The 23024-nt window shown below is 40.2% G+C and overlaps 1 pseudogene; it reads left to right on the top strand.

Moving 5' to 3' along the window:
- The first annotated feature begins 22095 nt into the window (after positions 1 to 22095).
- LOC121448072 lies at positions 22096 to 22302 on the top strand (annotated as a pseudogene).
- The last annotated feature ends 722 nt before the right edge of the window (positions 22303 to 23024 follow it).

Raw genomic sequence — 23024 nt, 5'->3', positions numbered from 1 at the left:
GCAGAGGGAGACTAGAGTCTGTCCTTTAACAGATGAGATTGTGCTTATAATCACATACACCAACAGGGAGCCTCTCTCCTGTGGGGAATGGAGGGGTCTGCAAGAGGGAAAAGCCTGCTGGGACTCTGTGTAGGAGTGGGGTTGAGGGGCTTGGGAGCAAGGAAATTGTTGTAGCTGTAGGGGGCTCAGTGCTTGCCTTGCAGTCTTTACATCCTGAAATTGTTTGTCCAAGGTGAGTCCGACTGTCTTGGGAGAAAAGCTTTCTCAATGGACACTTTTTTCTGGGTTGGATAACAATAGCTGGGCATGGTCACCTATAATCTATGGAATGAGATTTCATAGGAATCAGCAGCCTCTGTGTCTGAGCTAACATTCCTCATTTTTTAACTGGTAATGCCTTTGAAACATATTAGCTTTACAGACCACTAGCTTTCACCATCCTAAAAACTAAGAATATCATCATACAGCTCCCAAGATCCACAACAGAGTTTACCCTGCTCTACTGTAACCCATCTCCCTGAGCTTCCTAGCAATGTTAGTGGGACCTTGCTCTAAGACTAGGTAGTGAACTTGTGATTTGTGGGGGAGGTCAGGATGTCCAGTCTCCATATAGGGCCAGATCTTTCAAACAGTCAAACAAAGGCTGAAGCTTTATTTTCAGGTTTAATAAACTGACCGTGAGGGGAGGCTTTATCCGCAATGACCTCCAAGAAGCCTGCAGATGTCTTATGAGCTACCTAACAAATATATTTGGAAACATGCTATGATTTATGAATTTTTTTTCTTCTGTGACTGTAAAAACTCCCAAAAGCTATTTATAACTTTGAAACATGGAGGTCCTTATGCTCAAGTGTAATCTCTGAAAAAACTAGGAATGTTAAACACGCAGAGTTGTCTCTTCAAGGAAAGAAATACATACCATGTTTTCCACCCTGAAGGCTGGAAATGGATGTGGCCAATAGCCTGGTGACTTCCGTGCTATCTGTATAGCCAGACCACATCTGGCTCCTCCAGACTCTTGTCTCAATCAGTCTATAGTGCTAACTTCACCCAGGCCCTCATCGTATACTTTGTTTACCTTGAGCCTGCTTTCTCAGTTAATCTATAGAACCCATCTTTATGGACGATTCCACATGTACAAAGAGTTTTGATGTAGTTGTGCCTTAAGCTTTATTGTGCACACAGGCTTGAGTTAATCATCACCAACAAACTTTTTTTTTTCCCAAATCTTGCCATGCTTAAGTGTGCCTGATTTAAACAAGCCAGTTGTCAAACTCTCGGAGTTTGAACCAACCCTGGCTACTGAGTCATGTTTAATCAGACTTCCTTCTTGCATCACGTGAATCGACACTTGGCTGGCCTTGTTGTTTGCAGAGATCCCCACAGAAACATGTTACATTCCAGGACCACAGTCCTTAGTTTAACAATCAGATGCCACTAGCAGTTTTGGGGTGAAAGCTGTGTTTTCCGTAGAAAGAAATATACACTTAATATTTCTTTGTTTTGATTTTCCAAGCATTATGTGTATCATATATAAATCTTCCAACATCCCTGTTCACTGTTCATTATTTTAATTGGGTCTTTTTGTTGGTTAATGTATCACCAAATGCATGTGATAGCAGTCATCTGTCACCTACTGATGCACAAGTAGTTATTTTCAGAGTGAATGAATCTCCATTTTGCAACCTGGATTTTTTTTCCCTAGTCCATACTGTAATGAATTTTTCTTTTCTTCTTTTTCGTTTTATTTTTTTTATTGATTTTTGTTGAGCTCTACACTTTGCTCTGGTTTTAAGCATAAGCATGATTCCATCTGCTTGACATCTACACTTGCTAGATGGCGGCATGAGAATTTAAATGTGTGTGCTCTTCTGCAGAATCTCTGTCCTGACATCCTGGCAGCTGACCATGAACAAGAATTCACAGTTCAGGGATGGTAAGCACCATGGTTTGCCTACCCAGGAGCTAGCCTCTATGTTTAAAATAGTGTGAAAAAAGTCTTAGATATCTTAGATGACAATAAATACTTCTAAAGAGCTAGGGACAAGAAGTGGAGCAAAAGTGATCAATAGGCTTACAAATTCCAACTTAACATCAACTCTGAGATTATGCGAACAGCCCGGCAAAGCCAGTCAGATTCAACAGCTCCAGCACTTCATCTTAGAACCATCCATGGAGAAGAGCCTTCTGTCTCCTTAGGTAAAACAAAACAGCTAAGAAAAATATGATTAAAAGGATAGGGAATACTACCCAGGCTTGACATTTTAAAATTGTTACCATTTCAAGATCCTGACAGTGGCTATTTCTTTTGACAGGACACACCCACACACGCACACACACAGCTCTGGTTAAATCTTAGATCCTGGATCCCTCTACTCCATCCATTTATCTTGATTTTCTTTTTTCCATAACAGATTGTGGCGCTGGACAGTGCACTCCATATTCATTTGTAGCTGTTATCTTCCCTGTTCAATGTATGTTTCCTGGAGTCATACCTTTTTCTTGTTGGGCTACCACTGTATGCCTAGAACTAAGGCTATAAAATCTTACTGAAGTCTACTTTAGAGACTAGGTGAATCAATGAAAATAACTCAAGATGGCAGTAGGTAGACCGCAAAGATCAGCCTGATGCATAGTGCACTCTGAAGAAAGGGACCGAAGTCCTGCACAGAGATGGCTAAAACAGACCAGCAGCTGCGTTAACATAAACATTGGTTATATCCAACAAAAACTCACATCATTTTGGTTATCTTGGAATGAATTCCTTGTACATACATTTCTCCCCTGTGGAGATAGAGGTTTATATAGTTTTGGATATTATCTTGAGGTTGCCAGGGGCACCATATGTTTTACATGATCAGTTACTCCATTTCAGAAACTTTCCATCATCATTAAGAAGAAACAACCCTCAGAGACCCTAGATGATGTTACTGGTGATTATAAATATAGTTCTGTAAACTATGCGGTGTCATGACAAACTAATGAGGCAAGGAAGAAATGACCTGGCCATTTTGACTGCGAACGATGAAAATTTCCAGCTTACTATTTTCCCCTAACTTTATAGAAAAACTTTTTGTGCTGAATTGAATTTAAAATGCTCCATTTCAACTGACTAGAAATTTGTAGATGGACATAGCAAGAAGCCACAGAATATAAAAGAATTATTAGCAAGGGGGAGGTTTAAATGAACACTATAAAGACGATCTTAAATATGGCTTTTGTCTATTTGCTTTTAATCTCCTTTGCTAGAAAAATCTAAATGTAAATACCAGATAGCACGGGAAAGGGCCTCTTTAAGCAGTGCTGTTATGAACTGAGTTACATCCTCTAAAGTTCATACGCTGGAGCTCTGTTTCCAATGAGACTGTACATGGAGTATGGAAGTAATTAAAATTAAACATGCTCATATGAGTGTGAGCTTGATCCGGTGGGATTTGGGTCATTTGTTTTAAGATTAGACATGGAAACAGATTGTCCCTTTTTTGCCCCACCTCTCTCCTTCTTTCTGTCCTCCCTCCCATCCCTGTCACTTAGACCTCACAAAGAAACCAAGGCAGCCCCACAAAGAAATCACTTAGTCTCTACCTTAATGTTGGACTTCTCAGCCTCTAGAATTCCAAGAAAGAAATTTTTGTCATTAAAACTACCTAATTGGGGCTGGAGAGATGGCTCAGAGGTTAAGAGCATTGCCTGCTCTTCCAAAGGTCCTGAGTTCAATTCCCAGCAACCACATGGTGGCTCACAACCATCTTTAATGAGGTCTGGTGCCCTCTTCTGGCCTTCAGGCATACACACAGACAGAATATTATATACATAATAAATAAATAAATAAATAAATAAATATTTTTTTAAAAAAAACTACCTAATTGCTGATATCTTGTTATGACTAATACGGAGGTCATATACGTTGGATATGAATAAATAGTAAAAGCTTTGCATCCCATACTCAGTCACAATGCACAACTCTAAATTATTGCATTTATTACAAGTCCGTACCCACATACCCCATGGACTATAGGAAATATCAGTGTAAAATAAAATGTTTAAAGAAGAGAATTATTTAATGCCTCAATCAATATTGCTGTGTAACAATTCCTGAAATGGAAAGGTTTGAAACAGTGTTATTGATTTCACCATCTGGGTTAAACCTTCTGGTGCATCTGAGTCCAATCAATGGCTCTTCTGCCTTTGACTGGACTGTCTTCACACATTTGGAGGTCACAGCTGGAACAATGGGACCATTTTTCATGTGATTTCCCAGCCTCTACAGATGGGCCCAGGCTAATTCATGTGGTAGCCGCGTGGGGACATATTTCCAAGAGAGAAACAAACCATCTAAGTTTAGAAGTGACAGTCTGTCACTAACACACACACACACACACACACACACACACACACACACACGTCTTAGCAAGAGCAAGACATGGGTCAACCCAGATTTAAAGAGAAAAGAAATAGCTTTTTTTTTTTTTTCATGGCAATATCAGCAAAGTCACTTTGCAAAGATCATGGATATGGGAGGCTGTTCATTGCGGCCTTCAGTGCACTTGATCTACTTTGGAGAACCTGGAATAGAATTTATGAAAACATCACACAAGTTGAAATAAAGGTGGGAGGTGGGGGCCAGGCCGGGCTGCTTCAAGGTTGACATTCCTTAAGCATAACAATCATGGTTTAAATAATAATTATACACACAGAGGCGTTGGAGTGAACAGATTATTTTAATTTTCTTAATGAACGAAAATTGGCCACTTTAAAGAAAATTTAAGTGTGTAGGACCTTGATTGTATAGCCTTGATAGGAAGATGTTCACCATCTGAAGTAAATCAATCACATTGTCCTGAAATCTGCTTAATTTTCCCTTCCTATTGTATGAACACATCCTGTTGATAATTCTCTTTATGGAACACGTTCTCTGCACAGCCACTCTGCAGATTCTGGTGAAGTAGGAGGCTGTTAAATGGCACAGGAGAGGCAGGAAAGAGGCAGCCGCCTTTCCTCAGTCCGACATTCGTGAAACCCCCGAAGTTCTTAAACACTGAGATGAGACTTGAGTTTTAGGCTAAAGAGAACAGAAACAGAACTTTCCCTGACAGCCCTTTTGAAACTAGAGGAGACAAAAATCAAAGAAGAATGAATAGCCTTTCTTTGAAATTTTCAGCTTTTATTTTCTGGCTTGACTGAGCTTAAGCAAAGTGATGTTACATCCACGCATTTTATTTTACTTGCAGTAATTTTGTAAACTACAAGAAATTTGTCATTCAACAAGACCGAATTCCTACTCAAAGCACAAGTGTGATACATCATGCTTTTCTTATAGTCTTACATAAGCATGCAATTCTTTTATTCGGTCACATTCACACATAACAAAATGTGTTCCTTTTCTGTAATTACAGGCAGTTTCTACTTTGTGTAGAACATTTCTGAAGCGGTGAAAACTTTCAGCTTAGCCAATTTCGTGATCCTTCCACATCCCTCGGAGTGCACATGAGTTCCGGTGCCACGTGTCCTGCAATTCTGAGAGGAGACATCTGGCAGTGCTATCAACTATGGACTGTAAAGTTGACAGGGATGCCCAGCATCACGCCTGAACCTCAGCTGGAGCTCACAGGGATGCCAGCATCACTCCTGGCCCTCAGCTGGAGTCCACAGGGATGCCCGGCATCACTCCTGACATCAGATCTCTTAGGTCCAAGAGGGTCCTCTAAAACGACAGTGCCACTGAGAATGCCCTAAATGACAGTCCGAGCTCAGTTCAGGCTGGACTCTAAGTAAATAGAAGAATCACCAGCAGATAAACGCTAAAATCAGCATTCTCCAGAAATCATGTGAAGCCAGTTTACGCTTGTCAGGAAAAGTCATTACTTCCGTTCTCTGCCCCTATAGTTGTCTGCTGAGGCATCTGGCTCCCTGTTAAGGCAAACAAGAGGGCCACAGATCAAAGTCCCCATGGCTGTTCTTGCCTGTCACTTTCTCCCACTATTCTAGTTCCCAGGTAGTTCAGACTTCCAGGTAGGTTCCTTTCCCTATATCACACATCTTTAATCCTTGCTAGCCTCCCCCTCTAGCTCCGTTGCAGTTTCTAGTTCCCCAATTAACCTTTCTTCCTACCCATGGAATGTTCCAGTTCCATTGTTTACTGTTGCCCCACCTACAAGGCCTTGATATCTGACTTAGAGTTGCTTTGTTCTTATCTGAGAAGAGCCCACCCTGTTTTCCGAGGATAACAGCAATAGTCTTTGGTGGTCAGTGATTATGATGATAGTGTTGGTGATGATGACGGTGGTGATGATGATAATGATGATGGACAGAAATGAAGAAAAGCATTGGCAAAAAGCTATATATTTATTAAAAACTAAAGAGAAAGCAAAATAGTCTACTTCACAGAGGGAAAGCAGAGATAAAAATCCCCCTCATTTCCAGCCCGAGAATATTTTAATTACAAAAAAGAAAGAGGGGAGTTATCTACTGAGTACTGCACGTTGAGTCTTCTGCGCATGCACTGCACTCAGATCTTCTCTAGCATGACCCTGAGATCCAGTCTATATGCATTAGCTCTGAAGTGTGGTGTGATGTTCCCAAGTTCACTCTAGGGCAGAGAAGTCTACTGAGTTTTACTGAGTTTTGCGGTCAGATTTTCCGTGTTCGTTCGAGGGAGTTTCTAAGATGGAAGGGGGTGTTTGGGAGTGGGGGCAATTCCACGAGTGGACTTCTTCTGTTCCCAATCTTCCTGTGACTCACAGCCGTGCTTATCTGACCTTACCTTCCGCCTCGATCATGTCTGACAGCTCTGACCATCACCGTTGTGCTTCCGTCAGGTGCAGAATAAATATGTTTGAAGGCTGCAGTGTGTGGAAATCCTAGTTGGTTTGGGATGAGGTCCTGCACTTGGCAGCGATGTTGCTCAACAACTACAGCGTTTGCAGAGTTGGCTCACTTTTCTGTAGTCTTCTCACCTGTCTCCAACTCCCATACCATAAAAGGCATTGAGTTTGTGTGTGGTTTGGTTTGCCTCTTTGGGGATGAGTCACTGAAACCCCAAGAAGGACCGTTCACCTTGGGCCACTGACATCTGTACTTACCACTTTTCCCTCCCCTTAGAAGATCTCTCCCAGTGGTATGTGGGTAGAAGGGTTGCTCTTTCTTGCATTTTCTACATCCCCCGCCCAATATTATAGACCACTTGTACTTTGATGTTGTCAAATTGATGTTTGATTTAGGTTGGGAATTACTAAAACCAAGAGTTGACTCATCAAAAACGAGGTGTGGACCTCCTTTTATATTTGATTCTACTGAAAATACGCTCAATAGGGCCAACGAGATGGCTTAGTGGATAAAGACACTTGGCAACAGTGCTGAAGTCTTAGTTCAATTCCCAGGACCCACACTGTAAAAGGAGAGAACAAACTCCAGCAAGTTGTCCTCTGCCTTTCACAAGTACAACACACACACACACACACACACACACACACACACACTCACTCTCTCTCTCTCTCTCACACACACACACACACTCTCTCTCTCACACACACACACACTCTCTCTCTCTCACACACTCTCTCTCTCTCTCTCACACACACACACACACACACTCTCTCTCTCTCACACACACACACACACACTCTCACACACACACACGCTCTCTCACACACACATTCACATTCTATTTTTCTTTTTTAATTGTTTTTATTGAGCTATATATTTTTCTCCACTTCCTTCCCCTTTCCCCCCTCCTCTTCTGCCCTCTCCAACGAACCCCACACTCCCAATTTACTAAGGAGATCTTGTCTTTTCCTACTTCCCATATAGATAAGATCTATGTATGTCTCTTTTAGGGTCCTCTTTGTTGTCTATGTTCTCTGAGATTGTGAATTATAGGCTGTTTTTTTATTTTGCCTAAAAGTCACTTATGAGTGAGTATACATTATATTTGTCTTTCTGGGTCTGGGTCACCTCACTCAGTATGATGTTTTCTAGATCCATCCATTTGCGCACAAATTTCAAGATGTCATTTTTTTTTCACTGTAGTACTCCATTGTGTAATGTGGCAAATCTTCTTTATCTATTCTTTGATCGAGGGACATCAAGGTTGTTTCCAGGTTCTGGCTATGACAAACAATGCTGTTATGAACATGGTTGAGCAAATTCCTTGTGGTATGATTGAGCATCCTTTGAGTATATAACCAAAAGTTGTATTGCTGGGACTTGGGGTAGGTCATTTCTTAATTTTCTGTGAAATTGCCATACTGATATCCAAAGGGGCTGTATCAGTCTGTACTTCCACCAGCAATGCAGAAGTGTTCCCTTTACCCTACATTTCTCCAACATAAGCTGTCATAGGTGTTTTTGATCTTGGCCATTCTAACAAGTATAAGATGGAATCTCAGAGTTGTTTTGATTTACATGCATACTCTGAATGAGTAAATGTAATAAAATAATTTAGATATGCTATTTATCTATCTTCTATTTTCTAATAAAAATTAGAAAGATCATTTTATTTATAAACAGGTTGAAATAGAGTTCTCTAAAGAGAAAATGTAGAAAAGAATCTCTTGTTTTTCTTTTTTCTGAGTTTCGTTCTACATTTTCACAACTAACAGTCTAGCACCTGAGATAAGGAAAGGTTGAAGAGGAAAAGGAAGTAGAATGGGAGAGACTACTCATTTCTAATTTAAAATGAAGACTCACAAATACAACGATAATTATGTTTGCTTTACACAGAATTCTTTTTCCATTGGAAGATGCATCATTTTCTTTGATAGAGCAATCAAAATTACATCATGATGAAATCATCCATAATGTAGGTCAAACTTGATTCAATTCCATGAAATGCTCCATAGTTAATTGTACAGCGTGTTGTTGACAGAGGCGGTGAACAGCCTAATGCTTCCTGGAAATGGGATCTGACTTCTTAAATAAATGGACCTCTTTAATTGTACTGTAATATGTTTGATGTGGTGTTGTTTCCCATGTAATAAAATCTAGGAATATTTTATTTATAAACAGGGTCAGAAGTAGTCCATCCCTTGGCTGCCCATCTATTCAGTTGGTTTATAAATGTATTGGAAGTGAACTGATACTCCTTGCCCTTTTCTGCTACATAGCAGCAGGACCAGCCAATAGATGCCACAAACAAACATGATCTGGAAGTTGTTACACAGACTACGTATGGGTTGGTGGTTACATGTGCATTAATGTCTATTAATCTTTATTTTAAGACCAAACACAGAATTTTCTTTACTCTGTTTTAATATAAGTCAAAGTTGATGAAAATTAAACCCCAGACTTGCCAGGGTTCAGAATGTATATGCAAGACCAATGAGTCTTTGACGATAGCAAGTGCTGGGTATTTCCTGTGCTTTCCTCTGTCTTTTCATTGATTCAGGCAATGTGAATTGTGTGTGTGGTTCAGTGGTCAGGGGTAGAACATTTCCTTAGCTGCTGCTACCACCAAGGTATGCGTGGCACTACTGAACCCTGGTTATTGTGCTGTGTTGTTTGTTGATGTGGTTCATAGGTATGATAGCACTGAATGCTTAAAAAACAAAACTGTAATGCCTATTACATTTGGATGTGAAACAGATCATAAGTTAAGGGGTCTTCAAGAAGAATTTTGTTATAAATTTTAAGATCTACCTCACTGAATTCAGAATCTATCTATCTTACTCTATGTATTATCTTGTATAACCTATGATGAGCCTATGAAATTGCTGTCATTCACTGCCTCTCTTTGATGTGATAAACATAACCCTAGTCTGCAGTAAAAAAATTTGCTTTTATCTGTTTTCCAACTCTATGTTCTTTAATGTTACTCCAATTTTGCACAAGAAGTAGCCCAACTGTTTTCATGAATGGATGAATTGCTCAGTTATTGTTGTTTTGGTACCATCTTGGGCAGAGACCCTAGGCAGCAGCATTACACAGAGGTCAACATTTTCTAAAGCAGGTCATTAAGAATCAGAAAATATTCAAGTTAGCACCATGGTGGGGTGGAGGAAGGATCTAAAGCAGGGAGAGAATCAAGGCAGGGAGCACTGAAGAAATAGAGCCTTCAAAACTGGATTCAAACAGGTCACTCAGGCCTGGCCTTCATGAAGCCAACTAGCTTCATGCTCAACTTGCTCTTGGGACTTGGAGTTACTGCTAATGTTCTATCTTGCCTGACCTGGGTCTTGTTCCAAATGGGATGTGTTGAACAAAATGGTGAGTCTTTAGAACAAATCATTCAGTATTCCACAGTAACATGTCTGACATACAGCCATGAGAATTTCCATGAATACCGCTGCTTGATCTAATGTTTATCTCTCTGCTTTAACCATTCAGCTTCCATTTTCACTAAACGGTATCAGCAGTAACAGAAGGTTTACCCATGCGAAAACTTTCCCAGGCCATCATTTTTACTTCGAAGTGCCAAATTAATCCAATTTCTTTACAATGTAACTTTGTAACTTCTCCTAGTAGACACACAATTTGACACAACTCTAACCTTGATACCTAATCCGGAGGGACATGTAGACATTCTTAAGAGTTGTATTTGTTTATTTAACTCTAAACATCAGAACCCAAAGTTAATTAAGAATTGTGAAATTAAAAAATCAGTCTGGGGGCTAGAGAGGTGGCTCAGAGATTAAGAAACCTTGCTACTCTTCCAGAGGACCTGGGTTCAATTCTCAGTACCATCACAGATGCTAACAACTCTCTGTAAATCCAGTCTCAGAGGATCTGAGATCATTTTCTGGTTTCTCTGGGTACCAGGCATACATGTGGTAAACAGACATACATACATGCAGGCAAAACACCCATACACATAAAAATAATTAAATTAAAAAATAATTCGTAAGCTAAATTTGAAGACATTTCTAACATTTCAAAAATGCCTTCTTAACCTTTTTTTTGGTAGTTGTTGAGGGGTCTTATCTATCCCAGACTGACCTAAAAATCTTCATAACGGAAGATAACCTGAGACTTTTGATACTTCTGCTTCTCTCTTCTGAATCTTGGGATTTCTGGCACATTCCATGATGCTAGTTTATGTGGCAATGAGTATTGAATCCAGGACCTTATGCATGATAGTCAAATATTTTTATCAATGGAGTCCATCAAATGATTTTATTACACGACAAAGATCAATTCCTATGAAAATATTGTCTTAAGATTTATCTCCTTAATTACCCTTCCCCTGTAATCAGATTGATGAGTACCTTAATTGTCAGCATAGGACCTTCATCCAGTAACTGATGGAAGCAGATGCAAAGATCCACAGCTGAGCACTGAGCCAAACTCCTGGAGTTCAGTAGTAGAGAAAGGGAAGAGCAATATTATGATCAAAGGGACCAAGTCCATGATGGGGAAACCCACAGAAACAGCTGACCCAGCCAGTGGGAGCTCACTGACTCCAGACTTACACCTGGGGAACCTGCATAACACTGAAGTAGACCATCTGAATGTGGGTGACAGTTGTGTGGCTTGAGCAGCTTGTGGGGTCACTAACAGTAGGACCAGTATTTGCTCCTAGTGCATGAACTGGCTCTTCAGAGACTATTCCCTATGGAGGGATACCTTGTTCAGTCTAGATACAAGGGGGAGGGCCTTGGTCCTACACCAAGTGATCTGACTTTGTTGACTCCCCAACGGAGGCCTCATCCTCTCTTAGGAGTGGATGTGGGGTGGGGTAGGGAGAAGGTGAGGGGAGGAGCAGGAGGTCAGGAGGGAGAAGGAATTGGGATTGGCATGTAAAATAAGATTGCTTTAAAAATAGAAAATAAAAAAGATAAAAAGATTTATCTCATATTGGTTTTAAACATTAATACCATAGGTATTTGAAAATAGATTACTATTACTAAATTAACAATCTAGCATACTATTTTATTCTTTCCATTTCTTCCTCTTTGAAGAGAAGAGCTGTTGTGTTGAAGCTGTTTTTCTTTTCAGTTTCATATTGTACATTCATTTTTAGAAATACATAAAACAGAAATTTAAGAGAAAGGAATCATAACCATCCTTTTATTATCTTGTAATTGCAGACACTTACAGAAGTCTGGCTATCTCCTCCCTTCCAGAGATAAAACAAAGCAAAGGACCTTGGCTGAACTCTGAGCCTTACATAATTAGCATGGGGATTTTTTTGCTATAGAAGTGAAGGCATTTTAAATTATTGTTCTTGCATAAGCTGATATTTTAAATGAAATTTGAAAGTTGCAGATTCACAAATTCTCAAAACACAGCAATCCAAATATAAACATAATCCCAGTTTGTTTTATTTCGTATTTTCTTCAGGAGCTTCCACGAACAATTATATTCTGGAAAGTCTTATGATACGACATATGTTTGAGAAAGTATGTGGGTGTCTCACGGTTGAGTGGAATTTCTACTGTACTGCACGATATCACAGTCAGGAATTCCGGTAGCTGTCAAGAGCATTCATTCTTGGCCTTGCCTGTGTGCTTGGCAAGCTCGGAGTTTCTGGCTGTGTGAGGATGATGAAACTCTGAGACTTTATTGTCTTTGTGATCTGCTTAAAGCTTAAAAGATGGAGGAAAAACTCAGCATGTTGTTTAGTTTAAGACTTACAAATTGAATCCACTGTCCTTTAAACTTAGAAATCCATTGCAACTTTCATCTTTTCAATGTGTCTGGAAGTAGTAACCATCATTAAGTTTTCTCAGAAGAATCTCTTTGTGGATGTTCCCCCACGTGATCAGTGAATACACAGAGACCAGGATGGCCAGTTTTGTTTGCCTGTTTATTTCATTTTTGATGGTTTGTTTGTTTTTATAATGAAAGAAGGGAAAGTACATGGCTTCTCTCCACATTAATAGCAAGATCCAGGACTGGCAAGGTGGTTGAGCAGGTCTTAAAGGTACTTGCCACCAAGTCTGATTATCTGAGTTTGAGCCCCCAGAGTTCACATGGGGAACTGACAAGGAGAGAAATCACTCTCATAAATTGTCCTCATAAAATGAAGCTCATAAACACACACTGTGGCATGTATGAGAGTGATATTGCTGAGGTAAGTCCTTACAGTATGTTTACATATCATCAACTCTAGAAGATAATCTAGTGTTCTCTGTTTAATATTATCAATTTCCACACCTGTAAATGAAAGATACTCAGTAGGAAAAAGAAAGAAAAGAAGAAAAGGCCATGGATGTGGGGAGGTAGCTCAGTTAGTAGTGTTGATGGTGCAAGTGTGAGGACCTTTCTGACTTTGATTCCTAAACCCCACGTGAAAAGTGTGGGGTGTGATATCGTCCAGCTTGTTATACTGACTCTGGAAAGGTGGAGGCAGGCAGATGTCTTGGGTTCACTAGTAAGCTCTAGACCAGTGAGGCCATTGTCTAAAACACTGGGTGGGCAACATCTGCGAAACAACACTTGACGATGTCTTCTGGTATCCACATGCATGCACACACACACACGTACTTCCACTTGTGTGTGCACATGTGCACATGTGAAGAGAGGGAGGGAGGGGGGGAGAGCAGTAAAGAGAGACATCAAGTCATTAATTCCTGAGAAAAGCATTCTGTTGTTTAGGCAGTGAACCCAGCCTAGACCAAATATCCTGAAGGCAGCCACTCCCTAGGTCAAACCTCCTATTTCAAAAGAATGAACAGAGGTAGGCTAGAATTCTCTGACCTTTGGAGAGAAATGGAGAGAGAAATATAAAGAGAGAGAGAAATAGAGAAAGACCTTTAGACCTCTGTTTCAGGGATAAACTATTGGAAGTCATACATAGATCTGCCTGCTATAAATCATACATGAGATCTTCATGCATGATGGAAAGACAATCACAACCATCCAAGAAATGTCACTAACATCTCTTCAACAATCACTGACTCTTGAATGAAGTTGAATTTTTTAAGTGGCTTTTATAAAAATCCACCAACAAAAATCCCTAATTGGTAAGAGTAAGAAGGTTATTTCACATGAAAGAAAATCCTTTGGTCTTTAAGTAGAAAGGAAAATTCTCTTCAAAGGTCAAAATCCTGGATACAAATTGAATAATGAAATGTGGCATACAGTCTTGATCAAAACACTAATTGCCAACTTTGATGTGCTTCCTCCGCATGGAGAGTCCCCTGAGAAGGCCTTGTGAAAGCATCAAAGGAAAGAAATGTGAAGAAATTCTCTTTTTTGTCTGTTATCAACAAGTAAAAAGTAAGTATGGCTAGACCTGCTATAAATGTCCTTAATTGGATCAGTTTATATATGCCTAATTATGAAGATGTTGAGAAAAAATTCTCATGTTGGAATCATGGGGCAAAATATATAATATAAATATTCAATACTAAAATACAAAAATAAATATATAATATTTATATATTCAATGTGTGTGTAACGCATTTCCCACTCTCATCTCTTGAAGATGTCTCACTTCACTTTGTAATAAATTCTATCTTCTACACTAATTGTTGGTCTTCTGTGAATTCTGTTGATTGGGACTACAAATGTCAGGGAGTCAAGTGAGATTTTGATAACTGTTACTTGCAAGGAACAGTTACTTTGTTCTATGTGTATCCTATCTGTGACAAAGAGATGCTCACATTTCCCCAGGAAGTCTCACAACACCTACAAACGTTGCAAAGGCTCAGAATACGGAGGTGTGGAAAGCAAGAGTGAATCTAGGCCCTCAGTTGCTTTGCAGAGTTTCCAGATCACACCTATGAGTCATCATTTCCCAGTGAATGCCAACTTTGTAAGCAAGACATCCCCAGATATATGTTCTGTTGCTGGGAGGCTGAAGATAAGGTGCAGTGTGTGTTACTCAGAGCTGAATACATTCTCTAAGTAACTTAAGTATGCAAGAATGCCTGCATTCTTACTGACCAGTTTTTCATTAAGATGTTTAGATGATTTCCCACATCACAAGCTCTCCTTCACCAACAAAATATATGGCTTAATTTCTGTCTACAAGCCAAGAAAACCAGCCTACAATTCATAATTTCAGAGAACCTAGACAATATGAGGACCTTAAGAGAGACATACATGCTTCTAATCTACATGGGAAGTAGAAAAAGATAAGCTCTCCTGAGTAAATTGGGAGCATGGGGACCATGGGCTAGGGTTGAGGGGGAGGAGAGATGAAGGGAGGGAAAGCAGAGAAAAATGTATAGCTCAATAAAATCAATAAAAAAAATTTCGAAAAAAACAACTACTTTCTGTCACACTTTTAGAGGCATGTGAGTGCCCCTTAAATATTAACTTGTGCTCTTTACATATCCGTGCTTCCCAATTTTCCAGAATTCTGGGTTATAAACCCTTCCCCCCAAAATAAGCTGGTCTTCCCATAAATCATGAATAACAGTTTTTATCTTCCAGCAGTTACAAGGAAAACAACCTAGATTTTTTTATTCTTACCTTTCTTTTAGTATTAAAAAAATCTCTCTGTAATATAGTCACTGTGTATACATGTACTGTGTGTGTGTGAGAGAGAGAGAGAGAGAGAAAGGGAGAGAGAGAGAGAGAGAAAGGGAGAAAGAGAGAGAGAGAGAGAGAGAGAGAGAGAGAGAGAGAGCAGGTGCACCCGGTGTATGTGGAGACCAGAGGGCAACTGTCGTGAGTCGTTTTTCTCTTCCCACCATGCTCAGGGGCTCCTTATTTATAACTCACTGAAAATCTGTTTAGGTGACTTTCTTTCACAGCTTTCTCTTTTCACCCATTTTCTAAACTTTAATTTTATAACGCAACTTGACATAAGTGCATGACCAAACATACTTTAAAATACACTTGGTTGCCAATGAGATGTTGATGGAGAAAGTAGCTCTCAATGGCACAGACACACTTCACATTTGGGCTTAATTTAGAGCATGGATAAGGAATATAACACTTGACTAAATTTTCTCTTTATCCTTAGTTATGTAACTATCTATCAATCCTGGGAGGGATTTGTCTGATATCATGAGTCTTCTTTCCCTTTAAGTTCTTCCGTGTTCCTAGTACCAGGTTGCCCTTTGCCTTTTGCACCAGAGCATATAGGTGTTACTCATCTTTCAAGGCCTCCTGTAGTTGGAAGTTAGGATTCCTTCCAAGGATTTTTCAGTTAGAACCGAAATCATTAATGGACAAAGAATCAGGCCATATTGCATTTCTCGAGGTCAAATGATAAACTGGTTTTAAGCTTCCAAAATTGCCATAGGGGTGATTCATAAGTTTTCTTTCAGTGGATGCCCAACTCCTATCCTAGTTTTGCATTGTGGTGGTTTGAAGGAGAATGGTCCCTGTAGATGTATAGATTTGACTACTTGGTCCCAGATGATGGAACAGTTTGAAAGGGATTAGGCAGTGTAGCTTTGTTAGAAGAGGTGTGTCACTGGATAGGGCTTGAGGTTTCAAAGGACTTCTGCAACTCTCGGTGTGTTTTCCATCCTGCTTGCTGTTTTTTTTTTTAATTATTTATTAAAGATTTCTGCCTCCTCCCCGCCACCGCCTCCCATTTCCCTCCCCCTCCCCCATCAAGTGCCCCTCCCTCTTAAGCCCAAAGAGCAGTCAGGGTTCCCTGCCCTGTGGGAAGTCCAAGGACCACCCACCTTCATCCAGGTCTAGTAAGGTGAGCCTCCAAACTGCCTAGGCTCCCACAAAGCCAGTACGTGCAGTAGGATCAAAAACCCATTGCCATTGTTCTTGAGTTCTCAGTAGTCCTCATGGTCCGCTATGTTCAGCGAGTCTGGTTTTATCCTATGCTTTTTCAGACCCAGGCCAGCTGGCCTTGGTGAGTTCCCGATAGAACATCCCCATTGTCTCAGTGTGTGGGTGCACCCCTCGCGGTCCTGAGTTCCTTGCTCGTGCTCTCTCTCCATCTGCTCCTGATTTGGACCTTGAGATTTCAGTTCGGTGCTCCAATGTGGGTCTCTGTCTCAGTCTCCTTTCATCACCTGATGAAGGTTAATATTCAGGAGGATGCCTATATGTTTGTCTTTGGGTTCACCTTCTTTTTTAGCTTCTCTATTTTGAGATAATGTGTCTTTAGCTGTTTCTGCCACTATGCTTTTGCTGATTTGCCATCATGGATTCCAACCCTCCGAAACTGTAAGCCTAAACATTTTCCTTTATCAGTTGCCTTGGTCAGGGTGTCTGATCCTAGCAATAGAAAAGTAACTAAAACACACAAGGATGTCTAAGTAGTGTGTTAAAGTGGAGCTGGCAGAGGCTTGTGGATAAAAGCCTTGAGTTCTGTTGGTTCTGAACAAGTGCAATTTCAAAGAGGGGGCAGAAGTTATAGGAGTCACTTGTGGAATGGAGTCTACAGGGGTGTTGTGAGGCGAGCACACGGGGTATGAGGGAGGTGAGGTGAGGTGATTTGCACATGATAAAGCACTGTCCACATAATTATAAAGTCTACTGAATGAATGTCCACTCTGGAAGTAATTTAGCCTCCATTGCAAGTCCCACAAATATCACCCATCCTTTCCAGGATGTCCTGAGGTCTGTGGCACAGATGACATCGTGACTGGTGGGTTCAGTCCTGACTCTTTTGCTCACTGTGGTGGCATATTGGATCATTTATTTACTTTCTTCTATATCTCTCTTATCTAGTCTACAGAACTAGGACTCAATTTTAATTAATTAGGTTGATTTAAGGGTTTATAAGACTAGCAATTACAAAGTGGTTATTATGGTGCCTGATATGCATATTAATGGAATTCATTACTCTGAGCACAAGGAGATAATCTAATTCTTGGATTATGACTGCTGACATTTTATTTTTCTTCCCTACAAAAGGGTAACAGAGAGCCGTCAGGCACAGTTGCCTGGTAAGGACACATGCCAGTGTTGGACGCTGCCTGGGACTCATCCTTAAATCTATTTTTTGCTACTTAACTTGAAGTCATTCTAATTTCAATTTAACTTATTGACCTTCTGTTCTTCCCATAGTCTGTCATAACTGAAAGGTGAGCACATTTTATAGATACTTTGATCTCATTTTTTTCTCCAGTGTCTGATATATGGCAATGATATTTGTACCTCTACTTATAGGGGTCATCTTGTAAAAAAGAAAGAATAAAACTAAACTTAATCATACAGTCATTCAACTTTAATGTAGGAAAGAACATAAAAGATATAAAATACATCATGCTTTGGATGTACTTAATGGATTTATGATGTGGAATAATGAAAGTATTCTTAAGATTTTTGGAAGCTATAATTTCTATGATGAACATCAGTATGGTATATCATATGAGAAAATTAAGAGGGAAAATATTCCTTCCTTTCTTTATTTTATTTTTAATGTGTGCATGTGTTTGCGTGTGCGTATGTGTGTGCATCTAATTTTTGAGTATGTGCCTTTAAGTGCAGGTATCTATGAAGGCTTGAAGAGGGCATCAGACCTCTTGCAGCTGGAGTTATAGGCAGTTGTCAGCTGTCCAACATGGATGTTGGGAACTGAACTCAGATCCTCAGCAAGATCATCCCGTGCTCTTGCTTACTGAGCCATCTGCCCAGCTTCAAGACTCTTATTATATATATATATATATAATTTTTATATTATATTTATATTTTATAATATATATATATATAAACTATTTCTACAGTATATGTGTTATATTTGTTGAAGACCTGTGTTCACTTTTGTACTTACATGTTAATGAGGACACTATTGAGTAGCTGATGTGGACAGAAGGTTTGAGACCAAATGGGTTTTGGGAGGGTGAAAGCAAATGAGAAAACCAATGAATTGTGGAGTCATTTCACCGACAGACATGTTACTGTGTGAGCAGGCTGCTACACATTATTTTTGCTATATGCACATGCTCTGCCTAGCATCTTTCCATAAATATATACCACACATTGAAGTCATTTATTAAGTTGCGTTTTTGTTGATCAGTTAAGATCTAGGATAAATCATAAGGATGCAGCTATATTTGCTCATCCTACGGAATTTCCTGGACCTTAAGACTTTCTTCACCAATGCTTGCTTTATTTTCCTGAATTTAAGACTCTTGTAGATAAGCAAATAAGAGCAAAGCCTCTGTACCAGGCCTTGGTACTAAGAATCATTTACTTATTTTCTGTGACTCCCTGTTCTTATTTCCTGCCTCCTCATCAGCCTAGTGTTTCCCTGCTCTCTCAGCACATACACCCCAGTGAAGCTGCTCTCTCTGAATCCCCAGTGATTCCAGAACGGCAAATGTTTCAACATTGGATAATGGCAACACAACAATGTTGTCCATACGGCAGGTGCAATAGGGATTCACACATCAACTATTTTTTTACCAGTGGCTGCTCACTTAGGTACATTTTGCCTAATACATACCCAAATGTCTAGATTCTCTGGACAGGAGGCATTCCTTCAGACCTGATTGGTATAAACAGTGGAGGCAGAGACATCACCATGGTAAGAAGTGGCTGGAACCCTCTTCAAATCTAGTTCCAAGACTCAAGTTCAAAGTCTTGTGAGAAGGTCTCACCAAGGTCTCAGGTCTGCATCCCTTAGCTTTGCTATACACTACCATAGGTATGGAATGACTTTATAAAAACATCGTCAGCAGCCTTCTGATTAAACCTTCTTTCCATCTGTTACACTATCATTGTTGTAGTAATAAGAGCGGCGGGCTGCGTCCCCGGCACCCGGCCGCCACCACGGCTAGCTTTACCCGAAATAATTACACGGAAACTATATTCATTTAAAAACTGCTTGGCCCTTTAACTTAAGCCCTTACTGGCTAATTCTGATATCCCGATCAACCCATCTCTTATAATCTGTAAGCACCGGTCTTACTGGGAAGATTCGAGCCTATGTCCATCCTGGGTCGGAGCTTCATCGCGTGTGTCTGCCCAGGAGCGGGGCATGGCGCCTCTCAGAGGCATCTGCCCTGGAGAGGAGAGCTGTTGAGTCTGAGCTCACTTCCTCTTCCTCTCAGCATTCTGTTCTGCTTACTCCACCCACCTATGTTCTAACCTATGAGCCCAAGCAGTTTGTTTATTACTTAGCCAATGAAATCAACAGATTGATATATGACACTCCCACATCATATCATGTCAGATCTGATTTAATGGTGTGTCCCAAAGAAGCTTCCTCGGGGCCTGGCACGCAGTACTTTCTCAACGTATTTTGTTATTCACCAGAAACATGTATACAATCTCTCAGATCTTTGTCATCTTCCACAAGTCCAATGGCAGCTACCAAACCTCCCTCTGTCTACCCTTGAGACACTCTAAACTCTGCTCTTCTTCCCATGTTTTCTTACATTTTCTGGATCTTTGGAATGGATTCTTCCTTCTAGAGAACCCTTTCTCCCTTAGCCACCTGGCAAAGCTAAATGTCAGCTGGAGAGTGAGCTTCCGTTCTCTCATTCATTACCATGCAATTCAGGCAGGGATTACTATGTTGCTTTCATATCTACGATAGGGCATTATTTTAGACTTTAAATTTTTAACTTTTTTGTTCATGTGTATGTGTGTGTACATGAGTGCATGTGCGTGCTATGGTATCCGCAGGTAGATTAGAGGATAATTTGAGTGAATAAGTTCTCTTCTCCCACCACATGAGTTCCAGGGATTGAATTCAGATCCTCAGACTGTATGACAAGCACTTTGACCCTCTGAGCCACCTATTTCATTGGTTTGGTCTCAGTACTTCTCAGTGTACATGTCGTGAGCATGAATGGAGAATTTTGTCCTTCGAAAGTCAGTTGTCACGTTGTCAGAATGCCTCAGGATGGTATACTTCTTTACCAGGTGACAATCACTACAGTCCAGAGGCAGATATTCACCTTTCTGTGCTCAGAAACCAGCCTCATCTCTGTCTCAGTTAGTAAGAATGACTAGAGACCAAGATGCTAACTCACACAGAGAAAACCTCAGGGAGTCCATTCTGTCAATTTAAGATGAAAACATCTGGGAAGGCAACTAGACAGTCATACTTTTTGGATACATATGTTCGACCCTTCTGGATAAGTAAGAATGAGAACCTGACAGCATGGGCTCAGAACAGGGAGAGTTATATACATCTTAATTGAGCATAACAACACCAGGAGGAGGGATCTCAGTGTTACATGGGGAAGATAATCCTAAGACCCTCATGAAACTCTTCCCCTGATTGGAATAAGAATGATATCTGTCCCCTGCATACTGTATGCAACACTGTGTTTCAAAGTATTTAAAGGTCTGACCTACCTTCATCTAATTGGCTTATTCTTTCTGGGTTTCATGCAATAGCTAAAATCATATTATACCCTGGAGACCAGTCTATTTCTTTAAGAAGATTTTAAAAGTCTCTATGCATTGATTTCTAAGGGCAAAAATAACCCCATTTCTTTAATTATCTTTTTAAATGTAGATGAAGATAATTGGACATTGTTCATTTATTTTCCATGCTTTCTCATGCAGGAACATACAATCTTCTAACAGGGATGGTGATTCATCAGTTCTGGTATCAATAGTCTTGAATCAAATCACAGACAAACATGTTACATAAGTATTTGTTTTCACTGATAGTGGTGTGGGACAATGGTCTGTATTCTGTCAATTATATTTTAAATAAATGCTGATTGGCCAGTAGCCAGGCAGGAAGTATAGGTGGGACAACCAAACAGGAAATAGAGGTGGGTTAATGAGAACAGGAGAATTCTGGGAAGAAGCAAGCTCCTTCTACAGTTCTGGCCCAGCCATAGAAGAAGCAAGATGTGACTGCCTCGCTGAAAAAGGTACTGAGCCTTGTGGCTAACACAGATAAGAATAATGGGCTAAGCTGGGAGGTGGTGGCACACACCTTTAATCCCAGCACTCGGGAGGCAGAGACAGGCGGATCTCTGTGAGTTCGAGGCCAGCCTGGCCTACAAGAGCTAGTTCCAGGACAGGAACCAAAAGCTACGGAGAAACCCTGTCTCGAAAAATCCAAAAAAAAAAAAAAAAGAATAATGGGTTAATATAAGTTATAAGAGTTAATAAGAAGCTTGAGATCCTAGGCCCATCAGTTTATAGTTAATGTAGACCTCTGTGTGGTTTCTTTGGGAATTAACAATTGTGGGAACTGATCAGGACAGAAACCCTGACAACAACTGATTTTAAAACATCTTTAACCCCCCACCCCCTGCCGCCCCGCGACCTGCCATCCCTCACCCGGACCGACGAGTCAGCACAGCTGTCCAGAGCACTATGTAGGGTTCCTCTAGCGTGGCCACCATGAAAAAGATGGATCAGCAGCTTCGGCTGGAGGCTGGGCTCAACCGCGTGAAGGTTTCCCAGGCAGCTGCAGACTTGAAACAGTTCTGTCTGCAGAATGCTCAGCATGACCCTCTGCTGACCGAAGTGTCTTCTAGTACAAATCACTTCAGACCCCAGAAAGTCTGCTCCTTTTTGTAGTCAGCTATCTTGAGGTTTCTTAAACCACTTTTCTGAAGTCTGTACAGAAGCTTCTCTAGCATGTGTCATAATACACAGTCTTTACTTGTCAATCCTTAACATCTACCTCTCTGAATCTTCATGCATTTCTGTTTCACAAGGTTTAACTATTTTATATACACTGGCTGTAGCATACAATAAAACAGCATACAAATCTCTGGCCTTGTTATTGCTATGAAATGCAGTGTATTAGATTCAATGCTTTACATTGGCAAGGCTTCTAGGAACTTACAGGCTATTGTGAAATTATTCAAGATTGGGAGACTTCCACTTTCTTTCAGCTAGTTATGTTGGGAGCAGTGAGACCCCAGATCCTGAATTTCTTGTAATCCCCTGATCTGAGTGCCTACAGCTGCTCTGAACACGAGACCTTCAGGAGTTCCTGATGGCAGGAGAGTGGTTTCTGGTGGGGTGTGGCTATCTCTTTATAATCTGCCCCTGAACACAATAAAGGGGACATTCTTTGGGAATTCAAAAAAAAAATCTTTAAGAAAAAGTGTTATCTTTAAATGCATAATGATTTTAATATTTTAGAAATATTGATTTTTCTGGTGTTCTAGAATTCAGTTTCATTTTCAGGAAGAAATTGTTATTAGTTAATAATGCATTGAGATAAAAATGTTATACGTAAGCTTATTAGCTTATAATTCATTACACTAAGATATTCCTATGCTGAAATATAC

The sequence above is a fragment of the Microtus oregoni genome, unplaced genomic scaffold, assembly GCF_018167655.1.
Source record: "Microtus oregoni isolate MIOR12 unplaced genomic scaffold, Mior012 000000F_ref0000247, whole genome shotgun sequence".
NCBI classification, from domain to species: Eukaryota; Metazoa; Chordata; class Mammalia; order Rodentia; family Cricetidae; genus Microtus; species Microtus oregoni.
Note: the sequence above shows the minus strand (reverse complement) of the source record. Positions and strands in the feature narration are given on the sequence as shown.